The 10,564-nt window shown below is 40.5% G+C and overlaps 2 pseudogenes; both read left to right on the forward strand.

Moving 5' to 3' along the window:
• The first annotated feature begins 1,393 nt into the window (after window positions 1–1,393).
• Window positions 1,394–5,500, forward strand: LOC145655541 (cytochrome P450 2K1-like; annotated as a pseudogene).
• A 132-nt stretch (window positions 5,501–5,632) lies between these two features.
• LOC145655542 (cytochrome P450 2K1-like) lies at window positions 5,633–9,842 on the forward strand (annotated as a pseudogene).
• The last annotated feature ends 722 nt before the right edge of the window (window positions 9,843–10,564 follow it).

Below are 10,564 nucleotides of genomic sequence, written 5' to 3' on the forward strand. Positions count from 1 at the left end.
ACCACTGTGAACTACTCTGACAGCTAATTACTAAATGTGTCTAGAAATGCACATTTCACACCAAAAAACTCTTAATAACTTTGTTTATGTCTAAATCATTGAATGATAAAGAAAATTAGTCAAATCCATGAAGTTCCCCTTTAACTTTAGGAGCATGCTCATAGCTAGCTATGAGGTCACTGAGGTCCACACCTTGGTCATTTTCAGAGCTAAAAATTAAATTTTACCGAGAAGAGTGCATTCTTAACTTGGTTTAGACCTGTTATTTAGTGCCAGCTATGTGTGCGAGAACACAGCAGCCCCTGATGGCATCAGCACCTCCACTGACAGAATTCTAATTGACATACATTGACAGCAACACTGCAACAGGTGGCTTGTGTGAACTGGCAGACAGCGTAGCATTTAGTAAGACCAAGCAATGATTCATTAGACCATTATCTACAAGAAACATTCAGAACAGTACCCTGTGTAATATGGAACAGTAACAGTATAATATGTGTACTCTGGCTATGAAGACAAGCCTATTTTTTGCATATTAGTAGGTTAGCTAATGTTTCATAAATTGTTACTGATTAAAAAACAGCTTATAAAAGGAAAGGGTTAAGGTAGTAAAATGACAAGAAGGCTACAAAATAATTGTTTTACAACAATGGCTAAGTAAGGCCTCGCTGTAAATGTCTCCTTTTACATCTGCCTCATCTAGGAAATGATGCAATTGTTCATGATAGTCACAGATACGTGACTCACATGGTAGAAATATTTACAAAGTGGAAGTGATATTAATTAAACACTGGAATAGTTTTCATAATGTTCATTTTTCTACTTTTTACAATAATGTTTGCATGGAACGTAGGTGTGAGCTAACAGTAGCTAGTTTACGGAGAAGATAGCTAGCTAGTTGGTATATAGCATTTTTTACAACAGCTATTGTCACAAATATAGTGTTATGATCACCTCAATAAATTGGCAATCAAAAATGATAAGATTACTTGGGGCACCTGTAAGGTGCGGCGGCCCGAGTGCCGTAGGGCGAGGGGCAGGATGCACAGACTCTACCGACTGGGACGAACATTTATTAACAAACGACACAATGGCACGCTTATCACAAACAAGGAACATGAAATGGTTAAAGTTAAACAAACACGATACACAAGAATACATCTAACAAACACATTACATTCAGACATTACGCCAACAATAACCAACATCCTGCACACTTTAACACGCATTTATATACATTAAGGTGCAGGTGTATATACGAGGTGCAGGTGTGGTTACAGACAAGACAGTCCTCCCACTGCACATGGCGGGTCGAACCACGTGAATCGCGGGAGGCGAGCGTTCCGTGACAGAACCCCCTCCCAAGGGGCGCGGATCCCGACGCATCCGTCCAATGAACGTGAACCTCCAGGTACCGTGTACACGTACACACAAACACAGCATGGCAGTGCCCGGCGCCCAGGCGGGCCAGGTGCCGCCAGCAAGAGAGACCTCGCGGGGAGAGAGAGAAAGGCAGCTTCCCTGCCTCTCTCGGGGCAGTCCGGTACACTCCACCACACGTTGCGCCTGTAAACACAAAAGGCGCAAACAGAAACACACAATAGCACCAACACACAAACACAAGGCGCTGTGACGTGGCGCCCGCCGTCCCCGCAGGCTCCTTGACGTGTCCGAGGCCTCAGCGGACACGCGGGGGTGCACGTCCGCCCCGGTTCCAGACATCCCTAAACGGTCCTCCTCTTTCCCGCCGCTCTAAGAGCGTCCCAGAGGCGGGTTGCCTCTGAGGCTTTGGGCAGACCTTTCCAGTTTCGCTGGCGAGTCAGCTGAGGAGAAGGGTCTTGGGAGATCCCGCTGGCTCCACCCAACCGCCCTCTTTCTGGTGGTTGTGGTGCCCCTCGGTCCTCCCTGGCCCGGGCTCAACCGCCTGAGGCCCCCCCCAAGAAATTCCTGGGGCTGTTCCCCTCTACCTCCGGAGAAGACGCAGACAACGGTCCTCTCCCCAATATCCTGGGATCCAGGCAGAGGTGCAGAGGATGTTCATGCACCCCCCGCTAGGAATTACTTTTTTTGTCGAGGGAGAGTGCGTGCTGTAGCGGTTGGTTATTCTGTAACGTGTGCTGTAACATAGTCAATGTTCACTGTATTAGTGTTCACCGTATGTGTTTAATGTTAATCGTTTCTTGTTTGTATCAGTCGTGAGTGATTCTTGTGAGTGCCGTTAGTGTTTCATGTTAAATGTGAATAAATGTTCGTCCCAGTCGGAGGAGTCTGTGCGTCCTGCCGCTCCCCCTACGGCACTCGGGCCACCGCACGTTACCGCACCACTCTGATTAGCAGGGAAAATTAATGAATTAATTATTATTTAAGGACTATGTTAAATCAGTCTTGACTCATAAAGTCACAAGTTCAACAATGTGATTATTACTTCTGAAACCCTAACTAAATAAATAAATATGGCAGTGTCTTTACTTAAAATTCAAAAAAATCCATCAACCCATTGTATAGAGTACATTGTATTAACAGAAAACTTTTTATCCATCCAATTTGTGTTTGCAGATGTCAAAACAATATGGATCCATATTCACTGTGTATTTTGGTCCAAAGAAAGTAGTTGTCCTGACAGGATATCAAACTGTCAAACAAGCACTGGTGAATCATGCAGAAGAATTTGGAGACAAGAGACATCAGTCCCATATTCTATGACTTCAGCCAAGGATTCAGAAAACCTTATTCAGCCAATTTAGATGATGGAATGTGTGTGTGAGTTGATCATGGTACTATTTAAATTTTAATTAGGTAAATTATTTGTTTTTCATTCATTATTTATTTACTTTTTTGTTTTGATTTTTTTCAGAATAGATGGTGACTAGACTTCAGAAGAGTCCTAATAAGGAGCCTCCTGCTATTGAATATATTAGCCCAGGGTAATCTGTAGATAAACTACACCCTGTATGTTAATAGTGACTATGTGGAAATGTTCAAGTAGTGGTGTGCTGCCAAGAACTAATACTAAGGACTAACTGTTTCACATCCTGTTTAAGAGCCTTATAGGAGGGTAGAAACTGTTCATCAGCACAGAATGAGGTAGACTTCAGGAAACTAACTAGGAAGTAACAGAGACAATGACAGCAACAGCAACACCAAATCTAAACACAACTGGCAAACCAAAATAACCGACAAACTGGAAAGCAAAACAGGGCTTAAATAACCAAGACTGATGAAGATCCAGATAAACATTACCAGACACGGGTGAACATAATTACAGCTGGGGATACAGGCTCGGGGGTGGAACAGAACGAAACCAAAACAAGAGCTTGACAAAACCGAGCCAAGTATACCAGGGACAGAAACCAAACCAAGCACGTAAATATGTCGCCGTGGGAACTGCGATGCCTGTGACACACAGTGAGCAGGCTGTGTGCTGGGTGGCTACTGTCTAGCTGCATCATTTTCATTTTCCCCAAGCAGCAGGACTGATGGCTATCCTGTAAGGCTGGAGGTTTGTGGCCTATGATGGATTCTGCAGTCCTCACTACTCTCTGGAGGACCTTCAGTCACTTGCAGTGCAGCTGCAGTACCAGACAGTGATGCAACCTGTGGGTTTGCTCTCTGTTTTAGATCTATAAAAGGTGGTGAAAATGTCAGGCGGCAGGCCAAACCTCCTGAACCTTCACAGAAAGAAGAGGTGCTGTTGGGCTGATCTCACCAGTGTGTTGGTGTGGTTGAACCAGGTGAGGTCATCTGTGAGGTGTATACCGAAAAACTCAACCGACTCTTTCCCCTTGGGATACGTTGATGTATAGGCGAGAGTGACCACCCAAATGCAGCTTCCTGTAGTCCACAATCATCTCCTTCATTTTACTGACATTGAGCTGGAGGATGTTGTCGTAGCAACACTTTGATAGAGCACTAACCTTGTCTCTGTAGGTTGACTTGTCTCCCCTTGTGATGAGGCCTAGGATGGTTGTGCTATCAGCAAACTTGAAGATGATGTTAGATGTGTGTTTGGCTACACAGTCATGTGTAAATGGGGAGTACAGGAGGGGGCTGAGCACACAACCCTGTGGAGCCCCTGTGCTCAGAGTCAGTGTTGAAGAGAAGCTGTTTTCTACTTTCCCCACCTTGGGTCTGCATATCAGGTAGTCCAGTATCCAATTGTGGACCAGGTACCTTGCGTGGGTTAACTGCCTTAAAGGATCTGACCTCCTCAGACACAAAGCTCTCCTGATCTACTGGGAGTTTTGCAGCAAGGGGGATGTTTTCCTCAAACCGAGCATAATGAACATTTAGCTTCTCTGCAAGTGAGGAGGTCAACCCCCCTATCACAGTACCAACTTCCTTTGTAGTCAGTGATCATGCAAAGTCTATTCCACATATGTCTGAGAATTCATTGATGTTAGTGCCAGCTGTGTCACAAAATATCCACCAGTCTGTGGTTTCAAAGCAGTCCTGAAGTGTGAAGGTGGCCTCTGCACTCCATTGATAGACTGATCAGAAAACCTTTTTTCCTGTTTGAGTTTTGTCTGTATGCAGGCAGGATAAAGATGGAGGTGTGATCAGATTTTCCAAAAGAAGGGCAGGGGAGGTGTTTATATCCTGAAGGAGAAGTCACCCAGAGTGACACCAACAAGGGAAACATTAATAAAACAAGATTCATGGTGAAAGAGCATGACTAAAGTGTAAGAGAAGAATTAGGAGAAAAGGGGAAACCGTTGTGAAACAGCCAGAGGGAAGCCAGGCCAGCAATGTTCTTCATAAAAGGCCATTTTCTGAAGACAATTATTATTTTATGTTATTTTCCTTATTAATCATGGTTATAATTTGGTTTTGCACTGGAATAGATCATAAGCAGTTTCCCAATGTGTGTTTCATCATGAATACCTGTTTTATATAAATATTGTAAAAACATGCAGTTGTCTCACAGTTAAGATGAAAAACCATTCTGCATTTTGTGTTTACATTTACATTTATGGCATTTCGCTGACATTTAGCTGTTTAACAACAAAGGTTTAATGATTTCTGTTTATGATCAAGGAATTCTGTTTTCTAATGGTGAGAACTGGAAAGAGATGAGGCGCTTTGCCCTTAGCACCCTGCAGGACTTTGGGCAGGGCAAGAGAGGGAGTGAAGAGAGAATCATAGAAGAGATGTGGAATTTGAGGGAAGTGGTGGAGAACTTTAAGGGTAAGAGACATAAGTATATATTTTCTATTTTACTCTTACCAGAAGTAACTATTTTTTGTAGTTGAGCCAAAAATGTAATTATCCAAATTATCCATAATGTAATTATCCATTTATCCAAAATGTAATATATGGGAACATTTAACATCCTGTTATTGGTTATTGTATAAATGCCTCAAATATCACCTCAGCCATTGTATATGGAAGCAGGTTTGAATACAGTGATCCTCGGTTCCAAAACATGGTAAACCGAAGCAATGAGAATATCAGGATCACTGGTTCAGCTTCTATACAGGTACCCTGCTATGTTTTTGAATAAGCAAGAGACACAAAGATAGGATGATGTATGGATAAATGTAGGAGGCACATAACAAAATGTTAATCTGTGTGTTTGTAGCTTTACAATATGTTCCCCTGGCTTCGGCTCTGGCTAAAGGACTGGAAAATTATCATGGCAAACTGTGAAAAAACTCTGAAGGATATAATGCAGCTTGTGCACAGCCTCCAGGAGACCCTGAACCCTCAGGAGTGCAGAGGCTTTATTGACTGTTTTCTAGCATGCAAACAAAACGTGGTATGTCCTTCTTGTGCTGTATACAGAAATGCTTAATGTGTCAAGTTTTATCTTGTACATAGTGCATATACAACCACTCATATTTTGGAGTATCCATATGACCTCTGTAGTGGTATGAACTCCTAATTTATAATTCTGCACTCATCAAATTTGTTATAGTTATAGTAAATTAATGGGGCACCATCGCATATGGAAATATTTTAATCAGTCTCAACTGGAAGTCGCAAGTTGTCTAACTCGTGATCATCCACCACAGGTTAGAAATGCCACCAGTGAAGCCACAAACTTGACAGCTAATGGAACGTTGAACTAATCAGCAATCGCATAGTGTATAATACATTGAAGAATAGAGGGAATAAAGAGAGAAACCAGATAAAACAAATGAGAATATTTGTTTAGAAAACAAAAGTAATCTACAGGACTAACTAGAAGACGACTCAATCTGACCTTTAATCAATAGGCAACTTAAGTTAATTTATATAGCACTTTTCATATACTGTGGCAATTCAAAGTGCTTCAGTAGCACTATCTGGCTGCCAAATGGTGAAACAGAAAACTCTCGTTTGCATCTCAGTGGGAGATTTTGAGTTTGATCAACAATCGATAGGATGTTTAGCAACTAATCACCAATTCTAAAGGAATTAATGTATTGATTCATATAGGTAATATCATTTTTAAAAACAGACAGGATAAATGAGAATAAAGGTCATACAGGGATCCCTAATAACTGACAGCATTACCTAGAGAACTACTAGATGTGAAGTTTAATTGCTAGTACTACAGTAAGTGGAAGCAGTAGTGGAAAGACTAACAAAATTAACATGTTTTGCTTAATTGACTATACTTGCACAAGGAGCTCTATGAGTGTGGGAAGCCTGATTGTCACACTGTGTAAAGGAATTCCCTGTTCGCTATGTCACAAGAATGACAACATCAAAGTTGGCTTTCAAAAGGCCGTTATCACTTCTTATTATGGGGCATTTGGACAGTTCCAGCAGCCTGGAACATTGTCCATGTGTGCGTGATGCTCTGTGTGGGACAAAAACAAGCACACAAAAATCACACAATTCACAATACAGATAGGGGCAATATTCATGGGAGACAGGAATGTCTTTCCCTTGCTCCAAAGCAAGTTCAGTCATGAACTGTCAAACACCTGTTTCAAGCTTGGTATACACCTCTTTAACTGGTGTTTAAACATTGATAATAGCAGTATTTATACACATTGCGTTTACAATTGGCAGAGTGTCCTTGATTGACTCTCTTAATTCAGTGGAAAGTTAAATGTAACACTGTTCAGATTGCAGAAAATAAAATTAAAAATAACACAAATGTACGATGAATGTGAAGACCCACTGTGCTGCAAATGAAACGTGATGCAAAATCAAAAAACGCATGCAACTTCAGAAACCCTGCAAATAACAGCTACAACACGACGGACATGTTTCTGAGGACACGGAGAGGGAATGGACTCCTATGAGACCAGTGGTGACCGAGTAGCTAATGAAAAATATTTATATTTGTGATTACCATGGTTATATCGTTTGTTATGGATTATGTTGATACAGAATGAACAACTGATCTATTCATGCTCAGCAGTTTTGCATATTTAATTCTGCTAGGTTGTAATGCAGCTTTAAAGAACGCTGATGAAAAAAAAAATCCCATTTAACGCGACTATGTTTCTGGCTTAATACGTAGTTAGTTAGCTAGCTAGCTAGCTACCTTCAGAGTGTGTTACTAATTTACAGGATACACTATGTTTTTGTTCAGGTTTGATAGTTTAACTGGTCTGCTACAGTGACCATCTTGTCAATTGTCTTATTCTTACTAGTTAATCTCAAGTGTGTTGTTTTTACATACATACAAAATATGGTTTGAAATCAATAACGCTCTAAAAGTAGGTATATGGACAGAAACCTAGTTGTATTCGACAGAATCTCTTTAGGCTGAACTGGAGTTTAAAATAGTAACACACTCTGAATGCATCTAGCTAGTTATTAACTGGCAGGATCAGGTTTATATTTCTGTTAGTTGGGATTTTGTTTTATCAGTGTTCTTTAAGGCTGCATTCTTTACAACCAAACATGTGCAAGAATGCAAAGCACAAATAGGCCAATTGTTCATTCTGTACCACCAGTGACAAAACTTTGGAAATCACAAATATAAATTACTTTTCACTGGCTGTTTGGTTGAATAACCCCTTTTTGTGTCCCCCTGAAACAACACTTTCATTGTGTTGTGACTGGATTTGTAGCATTTCTGAAGTTGCATGTGTTTTTTGAATTTGCACTGCATTTCTGAAATGTAGCATATGTTGTCATTTTGAATAAAATGTTTTTGGAATTTGTATAACATTCATGAATTTGCATTGCATTTCTGAAATGTAGCACATGTGTTTTGATGAATGTGTTTAATGTAGTTGCAGCATGTTGGGTCTTCCTGGCCACCATACAAATGAACATGGATGAAACAATGGCTTAAGTTGGCAAGCATAAATGGAACCTTATGATTTTAAGCTTCTTTATAGGTTTTAGCACAGCAAAACTGGTTCCTTAAAAATATAAATAAAATGGGACTTCTTAAGAAAACCTTTTCATGCTTGTTGAATTGGTTCACTGTTAGGCCAGCTGATTAGGCTTGGTATGGAAAAAGCCAGTGGTTTGATGGTTTTCAAACATCTCTCTATATGATCCCTGGTATTACTCAGTTGTACTCTGATGGAAGAAAGTGGTCTCTTATGTTGGCTGACTAATTGATCCCTTCTGATTATTGGTTAGGAGGCTGGAAAAAAGAACTCATTGTTCCATGCACAGAATCTCCTTCAAACTGTTTCCAACCTGTTTGCTGCTGGTACTGAGACAACCAGCACAACGCTCCACTGGGGCATTCTGCTTAATGGCCAAGTACCCCCACATACAAGGTAAGAATTCCAACTGCAATGTGAATATCCAGTGTCCAAGACATTTCTCCAATGAGGAAGACAAAGAGGTGCTTGATGGTGTTTGAGGGTTTACCATGGTTGCTTCTTGTATTTGTTTATATTGTAATATTGAAAGAGTTGATTGCTTTTGTCTTCTTAAAAACACGAGACAATATCTTCTGTTGTGCTCCAGATCAGGTACAACAGGAGATTGACAGGGTGGTTGGAGGCCGCCAGCCAGTGCTGGATGACCACAAGAACCTGCCTTACACAGATGCAGTCATCCATGAGACACAGAGACTGGCAGACATAGTACCCATGAGTCTCCCTCACACCACTACCTGTGATATTAACTTCCAAGGCTTCTTCATCAAGAAGGTCAGGCTGTTAGATTAACTGAGAAGAGTCTAAAAGCAATACAACAAAAGCATGCATAGGATAAAATTATTAAATGTACGTAGGAGACTGAGAGCTGAAACTGGCTGGTTTATAAATATAACAAAGACATGACAAAATGGCTGCGTAAATTTAAATTTTGCACTGTTGTCATACCAGAGAAAGCTGTCACTAGCTTCCTGCTTAAGCTAAAACTGTGATTCTTTCCAGGGAACCTGTGTATTTGCTCTTTTGACATCCGTGTTGAAGGATGAGAATGAGTGGGAGAGCCCTTACACTTTTAATCCAGGACACTTCCTCGATGAGTAGGGACACTTCATTAAGAGAGATGCCTTCATGCCCTTCTGTGGAGGTGCACTGAAATCATTTTCTGTCATTGATCTGGTGCTCCAGATTTCATGTTGTACTTTAAATGTCTGTCTGTGTGTCTGTTAAGGGCGTAGGGTGTGTCTGGGAGAGAGTCTGGCCAGGATGGAGCTGTTCCTCTTCTTCGCCACTCTTCTGCAGCACTTTCGTTTCACCTGGCGTGTCTGAGGAACAGTTGGACCTCATGCCAGCTGTGGGCTTCACGTTGACCCCTCTCCCCATAAGCTCAGCGCAGTAAACTACTTGGCATAATCCATTCACTTTTAACATGTAAGGGTAGTATTTACATTCAAGGTTGGAATAATATTGGCAAAATACTATTTAAAAATTCACAGGCACTGGTGCAACCTGGATTTCAAAGTTCATCACACGTGACCAACACATTCACATGTAACTCACTTATCTGCCCCAACACTTGGCACCTAAAATTAAACCCTCATCATTCATATTGCTGAGTAACATTCAGTTTTATAATAAATGTATGATTTCTTATATGTGAATGAACCTTAATAATTTACAGTAAATATTAACAGTGCTTTTAGTTTTTCATGCCAAGTCAAGTTCATAGTCATCCCTCAGTATAATTCGTATATACATTATTACAAATGTTTCATCTGACAGTAGTGTGACACATATGAACAACATGGGAAGTCTGCCTCTGTTTTGCCATAATCTTCAAATAAAGTCTAATATTTCTACTGCACAAGGTATGATGCATTTCACTGTAAACACTCTCATCATCTGGAAACATTTGATAGAAATTGTTGCATCTTGTCCTCCCTAAGATGATCAAGTTTTTTGTTAGTGGATTGAAATAGTAGCAATGTATGTTTTAAATTTGTCAAAATACCTTTAACCAGGGCACCATGCTAAATGTAGGGAAATATGTTAATTATAATTGAAGTGTAATTACTTTAAAAAAAGCTTTATATTAATTCAGTCTCACTCAGGTTATGGTTAGTCAGAGTCCTAATCACGTATGCAGGGATTATAAAAATGAAAGTGAATCCTGCATTATATGGTAAATTAAATGTTAATAAACATATATAGTAAATAAACAGGGCTTGAGTATATGGAACCAACTAAAATGAAGCTATAGGTATAGTAATTGTTGTAGAAAAACC

Source organism: Electrophorus electricus, unplaced genomic scaffold, assembly GCF_041902795.1.
Source record: "Electrophorus electricus isolate QZ-2024a unplaced genomic scaffold, ASM4190279v1 Scaffold27, whole genome shotgun sequence".
In the NCBI taxonomy this organism is placed as follows: Eukaryota; Metazoa; Chordata; class Actinopteri; order Gymnotiformes; family Gymnotidae; genus Electrophorus; species Electrophorus electricus.